The sequence below is a fragment of the Arachis hypogaea genome, chromosome 18, assembly GCF_003086295.3.
Source record: "Arachis hypogaea cultivar Tifrunner chromosome 18, arahy.Tifrunner.gnm2.J5K5, whole genome shotgun sequence".
NCBI lineage: Eukaryota > Viridiplantae > Streptophyta > Magnoliopsida > Fabales > Fabaceae > Arachis > Arachis hypogaea.
The window spans coordinates 77,136,089-77,155,994 of record NC_092053.1 but is presented as its reverse complement, the minus strand read 5'-3'; the positions used below and the strand labels follow the sequence as shown (position 1 = coordinate 77,155,994).

General features: G+C 38.3%; 3 non-coding genes across 3 annotated transcripts; 2 read left to right on the top strand and 1 right to left on the bottom strand.

Moving 5' to 3' along the window:
- The first annotated feature begins 4,381 nt into the window (after positions 1 to 4,381).
- LOC112773795 (small nucleolar RNA R71) lies at positions 4,382 to 4,488 on the top strand. Its single transcript, XR_003188324.1, has one exon. It is a non-coding gene; the product is annotated as a small nucleolar RNA R71 (small nucleolar RNA).
- A 7,573-nt stretch (positions 4,489 to 12,061) lies between these two features.
- Positions 12,062 to 12,169, bottom strand: LOC112774718 (small nucleolar RNA R71). The gene has a single exon (XR_003189184.1). It is a non-coding gene; the product is annotated as a small nucleolar RNA R71 (small nucleolar RNA).
- Positions 12,170 to 16,603: 4,434 nt separating this feature from the next.
- Positions 16,604 to 16,711, top strand: LOC112774358 (small nucleolar RNA R71). The gene has a single exon (XR_003188851.1). It is a non-coding gene; the product is annotated as a small nucleolar RNA R71 (small nucleolar RNA).
- Positions 16,712 to 19,906: the final 3,195 nt, after the last annotated feature.

Sequence of the window (19,906 nt, the reverse complement as noted above, 5' to 3'; positions counted from 1 at the left end):
CTGAATTCTTCTAATTCTTGCAGTTGCAAGAGTCTCCTTTCACCAGAGGCTTGGCTATCAAAATTCAAAAAAACTTGAGAGCCCAGAAAGCTTTATGTTCAAGCTCTAATGGCAGGTGATAGGCTTTACCATACATCAGTTGATATGAGACATACCAATTGGTGTTTTAAAGGTTGTCCTGTATGTCCAAAGAGCATCATCCAGCTTCTTTGACTAGTCTTTTCTTGAGGCTCCCACTATCTTTTCTAGGATTCTTTTTAGCTCACGGTTAGATACTTCTGTCTGGCCACTTGTTTGGGGATGATAGGGTGTAGCAACCTTGTGCTTTACCCCATATCTCAGGAGAAGGGTCTCTAGTGACTTATTGCAAAAATGGCTTCCTCCATCACTGATGAGTGCTCTAGGAACTCCAAACCTGCTAAAGATATTCTTTCTGAGGAAGTTCAGGATCACCTTGCTATCATTTGTAGGGGTTGCAATGGCCTCCACCCATTTAGACACATTATCTACTGCCAGCAAAATATAATTATTTGAGTATGAGGTTGGGAAAGGTCCCATGAAATCAAGCCCCTATACATCAAATAGCTCAAGTTCCAAGATGAATTGTTGTGGCATCTCATTTCTCTTGGGTAGATTTCTAGATAGCTGACATTCATTGCAGTTCTTCACTAACTCTCGTGCATCTTTGAAGATGGTGGGCCAAAAGAACCCGCATTGCAAGACTTTTGCTGCGGTTCTTTCTCCTCCAAAATGCCCTCCATAGCCAGAACCATGACAATTCCATAAAACTTCCTTTCCTTCCTCCTCTGAAATACACCTTTTGAGCAATCCATCAGAGCATTTTTTGAATAAGTATGGTTCATCCCAAATGAAATACTTTACATCATTGATGAGTTTCCTCTTTTGATGCTTGTTGATCATTGGAGGAACTTCCCCAGTGGCCTTAAAATTAGCAATGTCTGCAAACCAGGGTGCCTTGCGAACCAGTATTTAATTGCTCATCAGGGAAGAATTTATTGACACTTGATTTGTGGGTGCTACCTTTTTCACAAGGAATTCTGGACAAATGATCTGCTACTTTGTTCTTAACTCCCTTCTTGTCTTTGATCTCAATGTTGAACTCTTGCAGTAGCAAAATCCACCTTATCAGTCTTGGTTTTGACTCTTGTTTTCCAAGTAAATATTTTAATGCTGCATGATCAGTGAAAACAATAACTTTGGATCCAATGAGATATGATCTAAACTTATTAAATGCAAACACTATTGCCAGTAATTCTTTCTCATTAGTTGTATAATTTCTTTGAGTTTCATTTAAAACCTTGCTGGCATAATATATAACATGCACTAAATTCCCTTTCCTCTGTTTAAGTACTGCCCCAACAGCAAAGTCTGATGCATCACACATCAGTTCAAAAAGTAAATTCCAATCAGGTGGGGCAATGATAGGTGCAGAGGAAAGTTCTCTTTTCAGTATTTCAAATGCTAGTGTGCATTTTTGGACAAATACAAAAGGTGTATCAGAGACTAATAAGTTGCTCAAAGGCATTCCAATTTTGGAAAAATCTCTGATAAACCTTCTGTAGAAGCCAGCATGGCCTAAAAAACTCTTAATTTTCTTGACATTACTAGGTGGAGGTAATTTCTCAATTAATTCCACCTTAGCTTTGTCTACTTCTATGCCTTTTTCTGAAATTTTATGGCCAAGGACAATACCCTCTGTTACCATAAAATGGCATTTCTCCTAGTTTAGAACTAGGTTTGTCTCTTGGCACCTTTTTAACACTAAGGCAAGATGATTAAGGCAATTGGTGAAGGAATCTCCAAAAACTGAGAAATCGTCCATGAAGACTTCAATGAATTTTTCAATCATGTCCGAGAAAATAGACAACATGCATCTTTAGAAAGTTGCAGGGGCATTGCACAATCCAAAAGGCATGCGCCTGTAACCAAAAACTCCATATGGGCATGTGAATGATGTCTTTTCTTGATCTCTTGGATCAACCACTATTTGATTATAACCCGAATATCCATCAAGAAAATAGTAATATGAATGTCCTGCCAATCTCTCCAGCATCTAGTCCATAAAAGGAAGTGGAAAATGATCTTTTCTAGTTGCTTCATTGATTTTCCTATAGTCAATGTACATCCTCCAGCCTGTCACTGTTCTTGTGGGTATGAGTTCGTTCTTCTCATTGGGTACAATTGTGATCCCTCTTTTCTTTGGAACCACATGGACAAGACTCACCCATGGGCTGTCAGAAATGGGATAAATGACTCCTGCCTGCCATAGCTTCATCACTTCTTTTTGGACCACCTCTTTCATGACAGGATTCAATCTTCTTTGGGCTTGAATGGAGGGTTTGGAATCCTCTTCCAGCAAGATCTTATTCATGCATATAGATGAGCTTATCCCTTTTAAGTCAGCAAGGTTCCATCCAATGGCATCTTGGTGCTTTTGCAACACCTTGATTAATTCCTCTTCCTGTTCTTGGCTAACGGCAGAGTTGATGATTACTGGGTAACTTCCATCACTTCCCAAGTATGCATACTTGAGAGTAGGTGGCAGTGCTTTCAGCTCCAGTTCGGGTGCTTCCTTCTCCTTTTTCCTTTCCTCCCATGTGCTTGGAATAGATACTTCAGCTAAGTTGACGTCAGCAGCCTCAACATTTAACATGGAATCACCCTCTATCAATCTTTCAAGTGATTCTTCAAAGGCTTCTTGCACCACAGTTTCCACTGCATCTATCCTCATACATTCTCCTAGTGATTCTGATGGATAGCTCATGGCCTTGAATACATTAAATACCATCCTCTCCTCATGTAGCCTAAGGGTAAGTTCACCTTTTTGGACATCAATGATGGCTCGAACAGTGGCTAAAAATGGCCTTCCCAGAATTATTGAAGCCTTAGCTTCTTCCTCCATGTCCAATATCACAAAGTTAGCAGGGAAGATGAAGTCTCCTACTTTCACTAGCAAGTCTTCCACTATTCCATGAGGAAATTTGAATGACCGATCTGCCAATTAGAGAGCCATTCTTATTGGTTTTACTTCCTCAATCTTCATTCTTTTCATCATTGTTAAGGATATCAGATTTATACTAGCTCCCAAGTCACATAAAGCTTTTTTAACAGTTATTTCCCCTATAATACAGGGAATTTGGAAGCTTCTTGGGTCCTTCAATTTTTGAGGCAGCTTGTGTTGGATGATAGCACTACATTCCTCAGTTAAAACCACAATTTTATCATTCCTCCAGCTTATCTTCTTGGTCATCAATTCTTTCAGAAAATTATCATAAAGTGGCATTTGTTCTAGTGCTTCTGCAAAGGGAATGTTGATCTGAAGTTTCTTGAAAATATCCAAAAATTTGGAGAATTGGTTGTCCTTTGCATTCTTCATTAGGCGTTGAGGGTAAGGAGCCTTTGGGACATATGGCCTTAGAGCTTCTTTCTCTTCTGATGGTTTGGGAACAGGTGTTTGTGCTTCTTCCTTGGCGTTTGAACTGCCCTCTTCTTTCCCTTTTTGAGTCTCCCTTGGAGTCTCTTTCAATTCCTTTCTGCTTCTGAGGGTAATAGCTTTGCATTCCTCTCTTGAAGTTGTCCTGGTGGCATTACTTGAACCTTGGCCAGGAGCTTGCTTGGACAAGTATCCAATTTATGCTTCAAGCTTTTGAGTGGCAGCATCTTGATTTTGCCAATTGGATATAACCTCCTCTTTGAATTTTTTTATGTCGTCAAACTCTTTGCAAAGGTTTGCAAGTATAGCTTCCATCTTGGCCATTCTGTCATCATCATGTGGTGATAGTTAGTTGGAATTGGGGTGTTGAGAGTGGTTATTGTGGCTTTGGTATGGTCTTTGGTTAGAGTTTTGGTGAGTGGAGTTATTGTACTGGTTTGGGTTATGGGGTATGTGATCTTGGCCTTGATTTTGTTGGTTTCCCCACCCAAAGTTTGGGTGGTTCCTCCAACCAGAATTATAGGTTTTAGAGTATAGATCATTAGCTTGCCTAGATGAGTTTCCAAGGTAATTAGCTTCCTCCCAGTTGGCTCCTTCTTCTGTCTCCAATTCTTCTTGGGGTGATGATTAAGTGTGGATAGCTGCAGCCTGAGTCTTCTCCATTTGCTTGGTCAATTCAGCCAGTTGCTTGGTGATCAACTTATTCTGGGCCAGGATTGCATCAAAATGGTTCAATTCCAAGACTCCTCTATTTTTGCTCCTATCTGAGGCATAAAAGTACTCATTGTTAGCCACTATCTCTATAACATCAATGACTTCTTCAATGGTCTTCTTCTTGTTGAGGGAACCTCCAGATGAGTGGTCTACAGCCTTCCTTAATTCATGACTCAGCCTTTCATAGAAGATATGGATTTGCTCCCACTCATTAAACATGTCAGAGGGTATTTCCTTGTCAAATCCTTGAATCTCTCCCAGGATTCATAAAGAGTTTCACCATCCTGTTGTCTAAATGTCTGCAGTTCAGTTTTTAGCCTGTTTACTCTTTGTGGAGGGTAGAACCTTGTCAAGAATCTATTCATTACATCTTCCCAGGTTTTCAAGCTTTCCTTGGGGAATGATTCCAGCCATTTTGATGCTTTGTCCCTCAAAGAAAATGGAAACAATAGCAATCTATAAGTGTCAGGATGAACACCATTAGATTTAACCGTGTCACATATCCTTTGGAATTTAGTGAGATGCTCATTAGGATCCTCTTGTGCACTTTCTCCAAAAGAACAGTTGTCATGGACAAGAGTTATGAGCTGAGGCTTCTATTCGAAATTATTAGCATGGATAGTTGGCCTTTGAATGCTGCTACCACAATTTCCTGGATTTAGGTTGATGTATGATCCTAGGACTCTCCTCTATTGTCCAGCAGGGTTAGCCCCACCTCTTCTGGCATGATTGTTCACCTCTCCTTCATGATGATTTTTCATATCATCCTCCATGGCTATATCAAAGTATTCCTCCTCTTCTTCTGCACCAACAACCCTCTTTCCTCTTGCTTCCCTCCTTAATCTCAGGAAGGTTCTTTCCGGTTTACTATCAAAGGAAGTTGAAGTTTTATTTCTCCTACCTGTCATACAATGAACAAGTACAAGAAATAGCAAGTTTGAGTCTACTAAAATAGAGTATAGTTAGCTTCGTTAGAGCAATTTATCAAACGGTTAGTGGGTTAGCTTGCTGGAAAGTAAAGAAGTAAGGTAAAATTAACGAAAAACAACTTAAATTTGCAGAAATTAAATGTAACAGAAGAATTTGGAATTCAAGTAACAAAAGAAAAGAAAAGTGCTCAATCTAGGTATCCTCCAATTTAGTAATTGTCAATACAAAACCAATCCCTGACAACGGCGCCATAAACTTGATGCGCGGAAACTTGGGCAACGTTAATTAGAGAATTATGCTAGTTGAGCTAAATCAGAATTGAAATTGAGATTGCAGAAAGGTAAATTGGCGGGAAACTTAAATTGCAAGAAAGTAAATGGCAAAAATTACATTGCAGGAAATTAAATGACAGAATCTTAAATTGCTAGAAAGTAAATGGGAATGGGGAATTAGCATGAAATTAAAGACAGAAAGTAAATAGAATGGGTAGATCAGAGATGAGGATTCACTGGGTTTCAAGAGATATTGAATTTTCCAGATCAAGTCATTTTCATCTCTTCCTCAATCAATGCATTCATTGACATTGCTTGGTAATCTTAGATGATTGGATCCCAATGTCTTGGCTCACCAATCTCTCTAAGCATGAACAATTGCCCAATGTCTTGATTTAATTGCTCATGGGAAGAGTTGAAGTCCGGTCACTGACTATACCACACAAATTCATAGATCAAAGTATTGGTAGGATTACATGTCACTATATCCATCCAACCCCCAATCTAATCCAATGTGAGAAAGCAATTCTAGCATGAACTCTTCATTCCTCTCTCGAGGCTCTGAAGAATTCCAATTATGGATAGCTTCTCTCTCAAGACAACTATCCAATTGAATTAAGACCAAAAGCTTTCTAACAAAATCAAGAGAAAAGAGAGAAGAAGAAGATGTAAACTACTATTGATCCATTGAATTACAATAGAGCTCTCTAACCCAATGAGAGGGTTTAGTTGTTCATAGCTCTCAAAATGGAAGTTATAATTGAAAGAGACATTACTGAAAGCTAAAGAATTACAGAAAACAAAAATAGAATTCCCCAAAAATGAAAAAGAAAAAATTCCTTTCTAACTTAAATTCTAAGCTATTTATATACTTTCTTCCATTGATCTTCAAGTTCTGAATTGGGCTTTTGTCCTTGATGGAATTGGGTTGAAAATGGCTCCAATTGGTTTCCCTTGGTGTTGAGAAGAGATCTATGTGAATTTTGAATCCTGATGCTTCACATTTGAGTAAACTTTTGATGGCTAACGTTGACTCAAACGCCATTTAGAACAAAACCAGAAAAACCAGGAAGCTTGCTGTCATTGGTGTTTGACTCAAGGTTGGAGGGCCAACGTTCAGCTAACCCATGCGTACGCGTGCTTTGCGCTTCTGCGCAAAAGGGTCAGAAATGCTTATCCACGCGTACGCGTACTTCACGCGTGCGCGTGGATGCAAGATTTTTATTTTGCAGTTTTAAAACGAAGCAGGGGACGTTGGCCTCAGCGTTGGACCTCCAACGTCCCTCCAACGTTGCCATTTTCACGCGTGCGCGTACTCGACGCTTACGCGTGCATTTTCTTTTTTTCCATCCACGCGTATGCGTCACTGACTTGTACGCGTCGATTCAAAATTCTCAACTCCAATTTTTGGGCTTGGCATCGCGGATGTTAGAGGCAGCGTTTGAGGCAACGTTGGACCTCCAACATTTGATTTTGACGCGTAAGCGTGGATGGTCAATTTTTGCCATTCCACACGTGCGCGTGACGCACGCTTGCGCGTGATATATAATTTTTGCTTTTTACACGTCACCCAAAAAATATTTAGCTCCAGAATTGAAGTTTTTATCACCACGTGAGAATCGGCAGTGTTTACAGTGAAGTGCTCTGTTTCTCTTCCAACCTTTACGGCGACGTTGGTGGTCCAACCTGGCCACCAATGTTGCTTCTTCTCCGTCTTTTCCATGCTCATTCTTCAACCTTCCTCCATGCTTTCTTTCACCTATCATCAACCAATACATGCATCAAAGCCTTGCTAAAGTCATGAGAATTCTAATCATTCTTAGCATACAAGTAATTATAGCATAATTCTCATGAAATTGCATTAAATTAATCATAATTGGATAAATCTAGGTATGCATGAAAGTGCATAAAACCTACTAAAAATAAAGAAAAAGGCTAGTGAAACTAGCCTAAGATGTTCTGGCATCAGTTTGTGGTTGCTGTTGGTTTCGGGCTGAGAGAAAAGGTTTCATTAATGCATTTTGGGTTATGGTTTTGGCTTTTCAAGTTAGGGGCTTTTATCAAAAATTAATTTATTTAAATTGAAATTGTTATAAATAGATATGATGTGCGAGCTGTATTTCTGGTGATTATGTAAGTCTTATGAATTGTCTAATTTGTCTTGGATGAATATGGTTGTCTGTTTGATTAAAATAATGTCTAATTTTGTTAAAATTGAGATTTCTAATTGGTTTGATTTGAAATTATCTGTATATTTACAAGTCTGGATTTGGTTTTATTGGAAATTGATTTGGTCTTGAACCTCTTGAACAGAGTTGAGGATTAGTTTGGTTGGTGATGCACGGAAACATGTCTCTCAACAGATTTTCCTCGGCAAGTATACCGAATTGTCATCAAGTAATAACTCACAATAGAGTGAGGTCGAATCCCACCGAGATTAACGGATTAAGCAATCAATGGTTAATTGATTATTCTAGTTAGACGAATCATTAAGGAGTGATGAGCAACAGGAAAAGTAAATTGCATGAATGTAAAGGAAAAACTATAAAGTGCAGAAAAATAAAATGACAAGAAAAGTAAATGTAAGAACTAAAAATAAAATGAACATTGGGATCAAGAGATATTGCAATCCTCCGGATCAAGTTCATTCTCATCTCTTCCTCAATCAATGCATTCATTGATATCCTTGGCAATCTTAAGTGATTGGATCCCAATTCCTTGGCAATCCAATCTCTCTAAGCTTGAACAATTTCCCAATTCCTTGATTTAATTGCTCATGGGAAGAGATGAAGTTTGGTCACTGATTATACCACACACATTCATAGATCAAAGTATTGGTAGGATTAAATGTCACAATATCCATCCAAACCCCAACCTAATCCAATGTGAGAGAGCATTTCTAGAATGATCTCCTCATTCCTTTTCCAAGGTTCAGAGAAAATCCAAGTATGAGCAATTTCTCTTCCGAGACAATTACCCAATTGGATGAAGATCGAAAGCTGATGAGCGGATAATTTATACATTTTTTGGCATTGTTTTTAGTATGTTTTTAGTATGTTTTAGTTAGTTTTTATTATGTTTTTATTAGTTTTTATTTAAAAATCACATTTCTGGACTTTACTATGAGTTTGTGTGTTTTTCTGTGATTTCAGGTATTTTCTGGCTGAAATTGAGGGACCTGAGCAAAAATCTGATTCAGAGGCTGAAAAAGGACTGCAGATGCTATTGGATTCTGACCTCTCTGCACTCGAAGTGGATTTTCTGGAGCTACAGAAGCTCAATTGGCGCGCTCTTAATTGTCTTGGAAAGTAGACATCCTGGGATTTCCAGCAATATATAATAGTCTATACTTTGCTCAAGATTTGATGGCCCAAACTGAAGTTCCAAGTCAGCTTAAGAATTCTGGCGTCAAAACGCCAGAACTGGCACAAAAGCTGGCGTTTAACTCCAAGAAAAGTCTCTACATGTGAAAGCTTCAATGCTCAGTGCAAGCACACACCAAGTGGGCCCGAAAGAAGATTTTTGCAATAATTACTTATTTCTGTAAACCCTAGGCTACTAGTTCTCTATAAATAGGACCTTTTGCTATTGTATTTTCATCCTGGATATACTTTTTGATCTTGGTTCTTCGGGTTCCCTCTCTGGGGCCGAAGCCAATGACCACCATTATCACTTTTGTATTTTCAACGGTAGAGTTTCTACACACCATAGATTAAGGTGTGGAGCTCTTCTGTTCTTCATGAATTAATGCAAAGTACTACTGTTTCTCTATTCAATTTACGCCTACTTCTTCTCTAAGATATTCATTCGCACTCAAGAACATGATGAATGTGATGATTATGTGACACTCATCACCATTCTCACCTATGAACGCGTTCCTGACAACCACTTCTGTCCTACATGCAAACAAGCTTGAATGTGTATCTCTTGGGTTTCTAATCTAAGATTAGAACCTTCGTGGTATAGGCTAGAATTATTGGCGGCCATTCCTGAGATCCGGAACGTCTAAACCTTGTCTATGGTATTCTGAGTAGGATCTGGGAAGGGATGACTGTGACGAGCTTCAAACTCGCGAGTGTTGGGCGTGTGACAGACGCAAAAGGATCAATGTATCCTATTCCAACATGATCAAGAACCGACAGATGATTAGCCGTGCGGTGACAGCGTGCGTAGAACATTTTCACTGAAAGGACGGGAAGTAGCCATTGACAACGGTGATGCCCAACATAAAGCTTTCCATGGAAAGGAGTATGAATGATTGGAAGAAGGCAATAGGAAAGCAGAGGTTCAGGAGGAACAAAGCATCTTCATACGCTTATCTGAAATTCCTACCAATGAATTATATAAGTATCTCTATCTCTATCTCTATCTTTATTTTATGTTTTATTTATCTTTAATTATCAATCCTCCATAACCATTTGAATCTGCCTGATTGAGATTTACAAGATGACCATAGCTTGCTTCAAGCCGACAGTCTCCGTGGGATCGACCCTTACTCACGTAAGGTATTACTTGGACGACCCAGTGCACTTGCTGGTTAGTTGTGCGGAATTGTGACAAAGTGTGATTCACGTTTGAGAGCTCCAAGTCTTTGGCGCCATTGTTGATGATCACAATTTCGTGCACCAAGTTTTTGGCGCCGTTGCCGGGGATTGTTTGAGTTTGGACAACTGAAGGTTCATCTTGTTGCTTAGATTAGGTACTTTTCTTTTTTATTTTTTAAAATTTTTAAGAATGAATTCTAGAGTTTCAAGGTGATGTTCTTATCATCACAAAAGCTGATTGATTCTCATCAATTTAGCTGCTGAATGTAATGTCCTGCTGAAGCTTGGCTAGCCATGTCTAATCTTTTTAGACTGAAGCTTTAGACTAACATTGCATGATTCCTGGAATTCTTATTAAAAGTTTTGAATCTCTTTATTCTCTTTTCCATATAATTTTCGAAAAATCACAAAAAAATTTATAAAATCATAAAATCAAAAATATTTTTTTGCCTCTTGTTTGAGTCTAGTGTCTAATTTTTAAGTTTAGTGTCAATTGCATGTTTCTATTCTTCTTGCATTTTTCAAATATATGCATTATGTTCTTCATTGATCTTCAAGTTGTTCTTGATGATTTCCTAGCTCTGATCTTTAAATTCTCTTGTTTTGTGTGTTTTGTTGTTTCTTACATGCATTTTCAAATTGTTATAGTCCTTAGTATACAAACTTCTAAGTTTGGTGTCTTGCAAGCATTGTTTATTTGATCTTAGTTGCATTTTTTATTGTTTCTCATCATTAAAAATTCAAAAATATTTTCAAAATTGTGTCTTTTCAAGTCAATAATACAGAGAATTGAAGATTCAGAACATTCAGCAGAAGAATTAAACAGAAAAAGCTGGGCGTTCAAAACGCCCAGTGAAGAAGGAAAACTGGCGTTTAAACGCCAGCCAGGGTACCTGGCTGGGCGTTTAACGTCCAAAAAGGTAGCATTTTGGGCATTAAATGCCATAATGGATACCATTTTGGGCGTTTAACGCCAGGATGACATAAGAGGGAAGATTTTATTTTTAATTCAAATCTTTTTCAAATCATATCTTTTCAATCATATCTTTTCGAAAATCCTTGCTACAATTAATAATTTAATTCAAAATTTTCTAGTTGTTACTTGCCTATTAAGAAAGGATCAAAAGTTTTAATTCTAGAATCATATCTTCTAATTTCTTGTTAGTCAAGTAATCAACTTTAATTTTAAAACTTTCTCTTTTTAATTTGATTTTCAATCATATCTTCTCAAATCATATCTTTTCAATCACATCTTTTTCAAAATTAAGTTTCAATCATATCTTTTTTATTTCTAATTTCAAAATCTTTTTTAAAAATCACTTAATTTCTTTCCCAATCTTAATTTTCGAAAAACCTTTACCAAATTTTCAAATTTTCTTTTAATTATTTCAAAATCTTTTACTTTAATTTCGAAAATTCTTCCCCTCTTCTCACATCCTTCTATTTAAGGACTAACACTCCTCCACTATCAACAATTTGAACTCTATCCCTCTTGATAAGTTCGAATTCTTCTCTTTCTACCTCCTCCTTCTATTTTTCTTTTCCTCTGACACCTCAAGGAATCTCTATACTGTGACATAGAGGATTCCATACTTTCTTCTTCTCTCTTTCATATGAGCAGGAGTAAGGACAAAGACATTCTGGTTGAGGCTGATCCTAAACCCGAAAGGACCTTAAAGAGAAAGCTGAGAGAAGCTAAAGTACAACTCTCTATAGAGGAACTAACAGAGCTTTTCAAACAAGAAGAAGCCATGGCAGCCGAAAACACCAACAATGAAAGGAAGGTGCTTGGTGACTTTACTGCACCTACTCCTGACTTCTATGGGAGAAGCATCTCTATCCCTGCCATTGGAGCAAACAATTTTGAGCTTAAGCCTCAATTAGTTTCTCTAATGCAACAGAATTGCAAGATTCATGGACTTTCATTGGAAAATCCTCATCAGTTCTTAGCTGAATTCTTGCAAATCTGTCACATTGTCAAGACTAATCGGGCTGATCCCGAGGTCTACAAGCGTATGCTTTTTCCCTTTGCTGTAAGAGACAGAGCTAGAACATGGTTGGATTCACAACCTAAAGAAAGCTTGAACTCTTGGGAAAAGCTAGTTAATACCTTCTTGGCAAAGTTCTTTCCACCTCAAAAATTGAGCAAGCTTAGAGTGGAAGTCTAAACCTTCAGACAAAAGGAAGGTGAATCCCTTTATGAAGCATGGGAAAGATACAAGCAATTGATCAAAAGGTGTCCTTCTGACATGCTTTCAGAATGGAGCATCATAGGTATCTTCTATGATGGTTGGTGCGCAGAAATCGTGACGGTTCCATTCCTTGGTAACGGCGCTGAAAACTTTATACGCACGTTCATAATCTTAATTCTTTGTCACAACTTTGCACAGCTGACCAGCAAGTGCACTGGGTCGTCCAAGTAATAAACCTTACGTGAGTAAGGGTCGATCCCACGGAGATTGTCGGCTTGAAGCAAGCTATGGTCACCTTGTAAATCTCAGTCAGGCGGATTCAAATGTATTAAGAGATTATAGTGTACTAAAAGATAATTAAAATAGGATAGAGATACTTATGTAATCCATTGGTGAGAGTTTCAGATAAGCGTGCAGAGATGCTTTCGTTCCTCTGAACCTCTGCTTTCCTGCTGTCTTCGTCCAACCATTCCTACTCCTTTCCATGGCAAGCTTTATGTAGGGCATCACCGTTGTCAATGGCTACATCCCATCCTCTCTATGAAAATGGTCCAGTGCACTGTCACTGCCTGGCTAATCATCTGTCGGTTCTCGATCATACTGGAATAGGATTTACTATCCTTTTGCGTCTGTCACTACGCCCAGCACTTGCGAGTTTGAAGCTCGTCACAGCCATCCCTTCCCAGATCCTACTCGGAATACCACAGACAAGGTTTAGACTTTCCGAATCTCAAGAATGGCCATCCATGGGTTCTAACTTATACCACGAAGATTCTAATATCTCGGACTCGGTCCTCTGTATTATATATCTAAGAGATACTCATTCTAGCTTGTTTGCATGTAGAACGGAAGTGTTTGTCAGGCACGCGTTCATAAGTGAGAATGATGATGAGCGTCACATAATCATCACATTCATCATGTTCTTGGGTGCGAATGGATATCTTAGAGAAGGAATAAGCTTGAATTGAATAGAAAAACAGTAGTACTTTGTATTAATTCATGAGGAACAGCAGAGCTCCACACATTAATCTATGGAGTGTAGAAACTCTACCGTTGAGAATACATAAGTGATGAAGGTCCAGGCATGGCCGAGAGGAGTGCTCTTGATGAAGTGATGAAGTGATCAAAGAGCTCCCTCATAGCTCTTTGATCTTCTCTAATTTCATGGAGGATGATGGAGTGCTCTTGATGCTCCACCCTTAGTTGTCCCATGTTGGAACTTAATTCTCCTAGGAAAGTGTTGATTTGTTCCCAATAATTCTGTGGAGGAAAGTGCATCCCTTGAGGCATCTCAGGGATTTCATGGTGAGGAATTTCCTCATGCTCATGTTGAGGCCCATGATCTCTTGTTTGCTCTATCCTTTTCCTAGTGATGGGCTTATCCTCTTCAATGAGGATGTCTCCCTCTATGTCAATTCCAGCCGAATTGCAGAGGTGGCAAATGTGGTGAGGAAAGGCTAACCTTGCCCAAGTGGAGGACTTGTCAGCCACCTTGTAGAGTTCTTGAGGTATAATCTCATGAACTTCCACCTCTTCTCCAATCATGATACTATGGATCATGATGGCCTGGTCTATAGTAACTTCAGACGGGTTACTAGTAGGAATGATTGAGCGTTAAATGAACTCTAGCCATCCCCTAGCCACTGGTTTGAGGTCATGCCTTTTTAGTTGAACGCCACCCTTACATTTTCCGAACTGAAATCTAAGTATTTCCCCCGAACCATGGTGAGCCAATGCTTTGGATTCGAGTTCACACTTTGATCATGGTTCCTTGTGATCCATGCGTTTGCATAGAACTCTTGAACCATTAGGATCCCGACTTGTTGAATGGGGTTGGTGAGAACTTCCCAACCTCTTCTTTGGATTTCAAGTCGGATCTCCGGATACTCATTCTTTTTGAGCTTGAAAGGAACCTCAGGGATCACTTTCTTCTTGGCCACAACTTCATAGAAGTGGTCTTGATGGACCTTTGAGATGAATCTTTCCATCTCCCATGACTCAGAGGTGGAAGCAATTGCCTTCCCTTTCCTCTTTCTAGAGGTTTCTCTGGCCTTAGGTGCCATAAATGGTTATGGAAAAACAAAAAGCTATGCTTTTACCACACCAAACTTAAAATGTTTGCTCGTCCCCGAGCAAAAGAGAGTTATGAAAAGGTGTGAAGAGGAGAGAAGAAGTAGCTGGGGATCCTGTGGGGTCCACAGATCCTGAAGGAATTCTGTGGGGTCCACATATCCTGAGATGTTTGAGGATTTCTCATCCCTGCACCTTTTAGACATGTCAAATGCCGCATATATGCAATCCTGGCATTTAACGCCAGACTGCAGCATGTTTCTAGCGTTAAACACCACTTCCATGCTTGTTTTGGGCGTTCAACGCCAGTCTCTAGCATATTTCTGGCATTGAACGCCAGTATGGTGCATGTTTCTAGCGTTAAACGCCAGTCTGATGCTTGTTTCTGGCGTTTAACTCCAGCTTCCCTCTGGGTGCAATCCTGGCATTTAAACGCCAGACTGCTACTTATTTCTGGCGTTTAACGCCAGTTTCATGCTCTGTTCTGGCATTAAACGCCAGCCAGATGCTCCTTAAACGCCAGTAAGCCCTTCCCCCAGGGTGTTCTGCTTTCAGTGCTGTTTTCAATTTTGTTTTCGATTTTTCAGTAGTTTTTGTGACTCCACATGATCATCAACCTAATGAAACATGAAATAACAAAGAGAAAATAAAATAAAAATGATTAAATAACATTGGGTTGCCTCCCAACAAGCACTTCTTTAATGTCAATAGCTTGATAGTGAGCTCTCATGGAGCCTCACAGAAAATCAGAGCAACGTTGGGACCTCCCAACACCAAACTTAGAGTTTGGTTGTGGGGGTTCAACGCCAAACTTAGAGTTTGGTTGTGGCCTCCTAACACCAAACTTAGAGTTTGACTGTGGGGCTTTGATTGACTCTGCAGTGAGAGAAGCTTTTCATGCTTCCTCTCCATGGTTACAGAAGGAGATCCTTGAGTTTGAAACACAAGGTTGTCCTCATTCAGTTGAAAGACTAACTCTCCTATATCCACATCAATCACAGCTCTTGCTGTGGCTATGAAGGGTCTCCCAAGAATGATGGATTCATCCTCATCCTTCCCAGTGTCTAGGATTATGAAATCAGCAAGGATGTAAAGGCCTTCAACCTTTACTAACACGTCCTCTACTTGTCTATAAGCCTATTTTCTTGAGTTGTCTGCCATCTCTAATGAGATTCTGGCAGCTTGCATCTCAAAGATTCCCAGTTTCTCCATTACAGAGAGGGGCATGAGGTTTATCCCTGACCCAATGTAACATAGAGCCTTCTCAAAGGTCATGGTGTCTATGGTACAAGGTATTAAGAACTTTCCAGGATCCTGTTTCTTCTGAGGCAATCTCAGTTGATCCAGATCACTCAGTTCATTGGTGAGCAAGGGAGGTTCATCTTCCCAAGTCTTATTACCAAATAATTTGGCATTCATCTTCATGATGGCACCAAGGTACTTGGAAACTTGCTCTTCAGTAACATCTTCATTCTCTTCAGAAGAAGAATACTCATCAGAGCTCATGAATGGCATAAGGAGGTTCAATGGAATCTCTATGGTCTCTAGATGAGTCTCAGATTCCTTTGGTTCCTCAGAGGGAAACTCCTTGTTGATCACTGGACGTCCCAGGAGGTCTTCCTCACTGGGATTCACGTCCTCTCCCTCCCTTGTAGGTTCGGCCAGGATGATCAATTCAATGGCCTTGCACTCTCCTTTTGGATTTTCTTCTGTATTGCTTGGGTGAGTACTAGGAGGGGTTTCAGTGACCCTTTTACTCAGGTGGCCCACTTGTGCCTCCAAATTTCTAATGGAGGATCTTGTTTCATTCATGAAACTTAAAGTGGCCTTAGATAGATCAGAGACTATGTTTGCTAAGCTTGATGGGGTCTGCTCATAACTCTCTGTCTTTTGCTGAGTGGATGATGAAAAAGGCTTGCTATTGCTAAACCTGTTTCTTCCACCATTATTAAAGCCAAGTTGAGGCTTTTGTTGATCCTTCCATGAGAAATTTGGGTGATTTCTCCATGAGGGATTATAGGTGTTTCCATAGGGTTCACCCATGTAATTCACCTCTGCTATTGCAGGGTTCTCAGGATCATAAGCTTCTTCTTCAGAAGATGCCTCTTGAGTACTGTTGGATGCAGCTTGCATTCCATTCAGACTCTAAGAAATCATATTGACTTGCTGAGTCAATATTTTATTCTGAGCCAATATGGCATTCAGAGTATCAATTTCAAGAACTCCCTTCTTCATAGGCGTCCCATTACTCACAGGATTCCTTTCAAAAGTATACATGAACTGGTTATTAGCAACCATGTCAATGAGTTCTTGAGCTTCTGTAGGAGTTTTCATTAGGTGAATGGATCCACCTGCAGAATCGTCCAATGACATCTTTGATAGTTCAGACAGACCATCATAGAATATATCCAGAATGGTCCATTCTGAAAGCATGTCAGAGGGGCACTTTTTGGTCAGTTGCTTATATCTCTCCCAAGCTTCATAGAGGGATTCACCTTCTTTTTGTCTGAAGATTTGAACGTCCACTCTAAGCTTACTAAGCTTTTGAGGAGGAAAGAACTTGGCTAAGAAATCCGTGACCAGCTTATCCCAAGAGTTCAGGCTATCTTTAGGTTGAGAGTCCAACCATACTCTAGCTCTGTCTCTTACAGCAAACGGGAAAAGCATAAGCCTGTAGACCTCGGGATCAACCCCATTGGTCTTAACAGTATCACAGATCTGCAAGAACTCAATTAAGAATTGAAACGGATCTTCAGATAGAAGTCCATGAAACTTGCAGTTCTGTTGCATCAGAGAAACTAATTGAGGTTTAAGCTCAAAATTGTTTGCTCCAATGGCAGGGATTGAGATGCTTCTTCCATGTAAATTGGAATTAGGTGCAGTGAAGTCACCAAGCATCCTCCTTGCATTTTTATTATTTTCGGCCATATCTTCTTCTTTTTCGAAAATTTCTGTCAGATTTTCTCCAGAGAGTTGTGCTTTAGCTTCCCTTAGCTTCCTCTTCAGAGTCCTTTCAGGTTCAGGATCAACTTCAACAAGAATGTTCTTATCCTTGTTCCTGCTCATATGAAAAAGAAGAAGAAAGCAGAAAAGAAAATATGGAATCCTCTATGTCACAGTATAGAGATTCCTTTATGTTAGTAGAAGAAAGTAAGAATAGAAGGAGGAAGAGATGAGAATCTAAACACAAGGGTGAGGATAGAAGTGTTAATGGATGAATAAATAAATAGAAAGAGATTAGAGATGAAAGAAGAATTCGAAAATTTAACAAAATAAAATAAAAATATTTTAAATTTAGATTTAAAATTTGAAAATTAAAATTGAAATTAAATTAAAATTAAAATTAAAAACAATTAGTTAATTAAAAAGGAATTTTAAAAAAGAGGGAAGGGATTTTCAAAAATTAGAGAGAGAGAGTTAGTTAGGTAGTTTTGAAAAAGATATGATTGAAACAAAAAGATATGATTGATTAAAAGAGATTTGAAATTTGTTTTTGAAAAAGATATGATTGAAATTGAAAAAGATATGATTGAAATAAAAAGATAAGATTGATGGAAAAAGATTTGAAAATCAATTTTAAAAAGATAAGAAGTTAGAAAAGATTTTGAAATTTATTTTGAAAAAGATGTGATTGAAACTTATTTTGAAAAAGATTTGAAAAAAAAATTTAAAAAGATTTGATTTTGAAAATTAAACTTGATTATTTGACTAACAAGAAACTAAAAAGATATGATTCCAGAGTTTAAAGATTGAACCTTTCTTAATAGGCAAGTAACAACTTTGAAAAATTTTGAATCAAAACATTAAATGCTAATAAGATTTTCGAAAATTAAGAAATACAATAAGAAAAAGATTTTTGAAAATTAATTTGAATATTTTCGAAAAAAATGAAAAAGATTTTGAAAAATTTTAAAAAGGAATTCGAAAATATGAAAAGAAAATTGAAAAAGATTTGATTTTGAAAAAGATTTTGAAAAAGATAAGATTTTTAAATTGAAAATTTGACTTGACTCATAAGAAACAATTGGATTTTAAAAAGTTTTGAAAAAGTCAATCCAAATTTTCGAAATTTATGAGTGAAATAAGGGAAAGATATTTTTTTATTTTTGAATTTTTAATGATGAAAGAGAAAAACAATAAAAAGACTCAATGTACGAAAATTTTGGATCAAAACATGTGATGCATGCAAGAACACTATGAATGTCAAGATGAACACCAAGAACACCTTGAATGTCAAGATGAACACCAAGAACTTACTTTTGAAAAATTTTCAAGAAAAGAAAACATGCAAGACACCAAACTTAAAAATTTTTATTCTTTAGACATTAACAAATTGAAAATGCATATGAAAAACAAGAAAAGACACAAAACAAGAAAATATGAAGATCAAACAAGAAGATTGGCCAAGAACAACTTGAAGATCATGAAGAATGCAATGCATGAAATTTTTGAAAATAATTTTTCGAAAATTAAAAAGATGCAATTGATACCAAACTTAAAACTTGACTCTAGACTCAAACAAGAAACACAAAAATATTTTTGATTTTATGATTTTGTTAATAATTTTTTTTTTTTTTGGTTTTTTTTTTTTCGAAAATTATTTTGGGAAAAACGAAAAAGAAGAAAAAAAAAATTTTTTTGAATTTTTCAAAAATAAGAAATAAAAAGCTTAAAATTAAAATAAAATTACCTAATCTGAGCAACAACATGAACCGTCAGTTGTCCAAACTCGAACAATCCCCGGCAACGGCGCCAAAAACTTGGTGCGCAGAAATCGTGACGGTTCCATTCCTTGGTAACGGTGCTGAAAACTTTATACGCACGTTCATAATCTTAATTCTTTGTCACAACTTCGCACAGCTGACCAGCAAGTGCACTGGGTCGTCCAAGTAATAAACCTTACGTGAGTAAGGGTCGATCCCACGGAGATTGTCGGCTTGAAGCAAGCTATGGTCACCTTGTAAATCTCAGTCAGGCGGATTCAAATGTATTAAGAGATTATAGTGTACTAAAATATAATTAAAATAAGATTGAGATACTTATGTAATCCATTGGTGAGAGTTTCAGATAAGAGTGCAGAGATGCTTTCGTTCCTCTGAACCTCTGCTTTCCTGCTGTCTTCGTCCAACCATTCCTACTCCTTTCCATGGCAAGCTTTATGTAGGGCATCACCGTTGTCAATGGCTACATCCCATCCTCTCTGTGAAAATGGTCCAGTGCGCTGTCACTGCCTGGCTAACCATCTGTCGGTTCTCGATCATACTGAAATAGGATTTACTATCCTTTTGCGTCTGTCACTACGCCCAGCACTCGCGAGTTTGAAGCTCGTCACAGCCATCCCTTCCCAGATCCTACTCGGAATACCACAGACAAGGCTTAGACTTTTCGGATCTCAAGAATGGCCATCCATGGGTTCTAACTTATACCACGAAGATTCTAATATCTCGGACTCAGTCCTCTGTATTAGATATCTAAGAGATACTCATTCTAGCTTGTTTGCATGTAGAAAGGAAGTGTTTGTCAGGCACGCGTTCATAGGTGAGAATGATGATGAGCGTCACATAATCATCACATTCATCATGTTCTTGGGTGCGAATGGATATCTTAGAGAAGGAATAAGCTTGAATTGAATAGAAAAACAGCAGTACTTTGTATTAATTCATGAGGAACAGCAGAGCTCCACACCTTAATCTATGGAGTGTAGAAACTCTACCGTTGAGAATACATAAG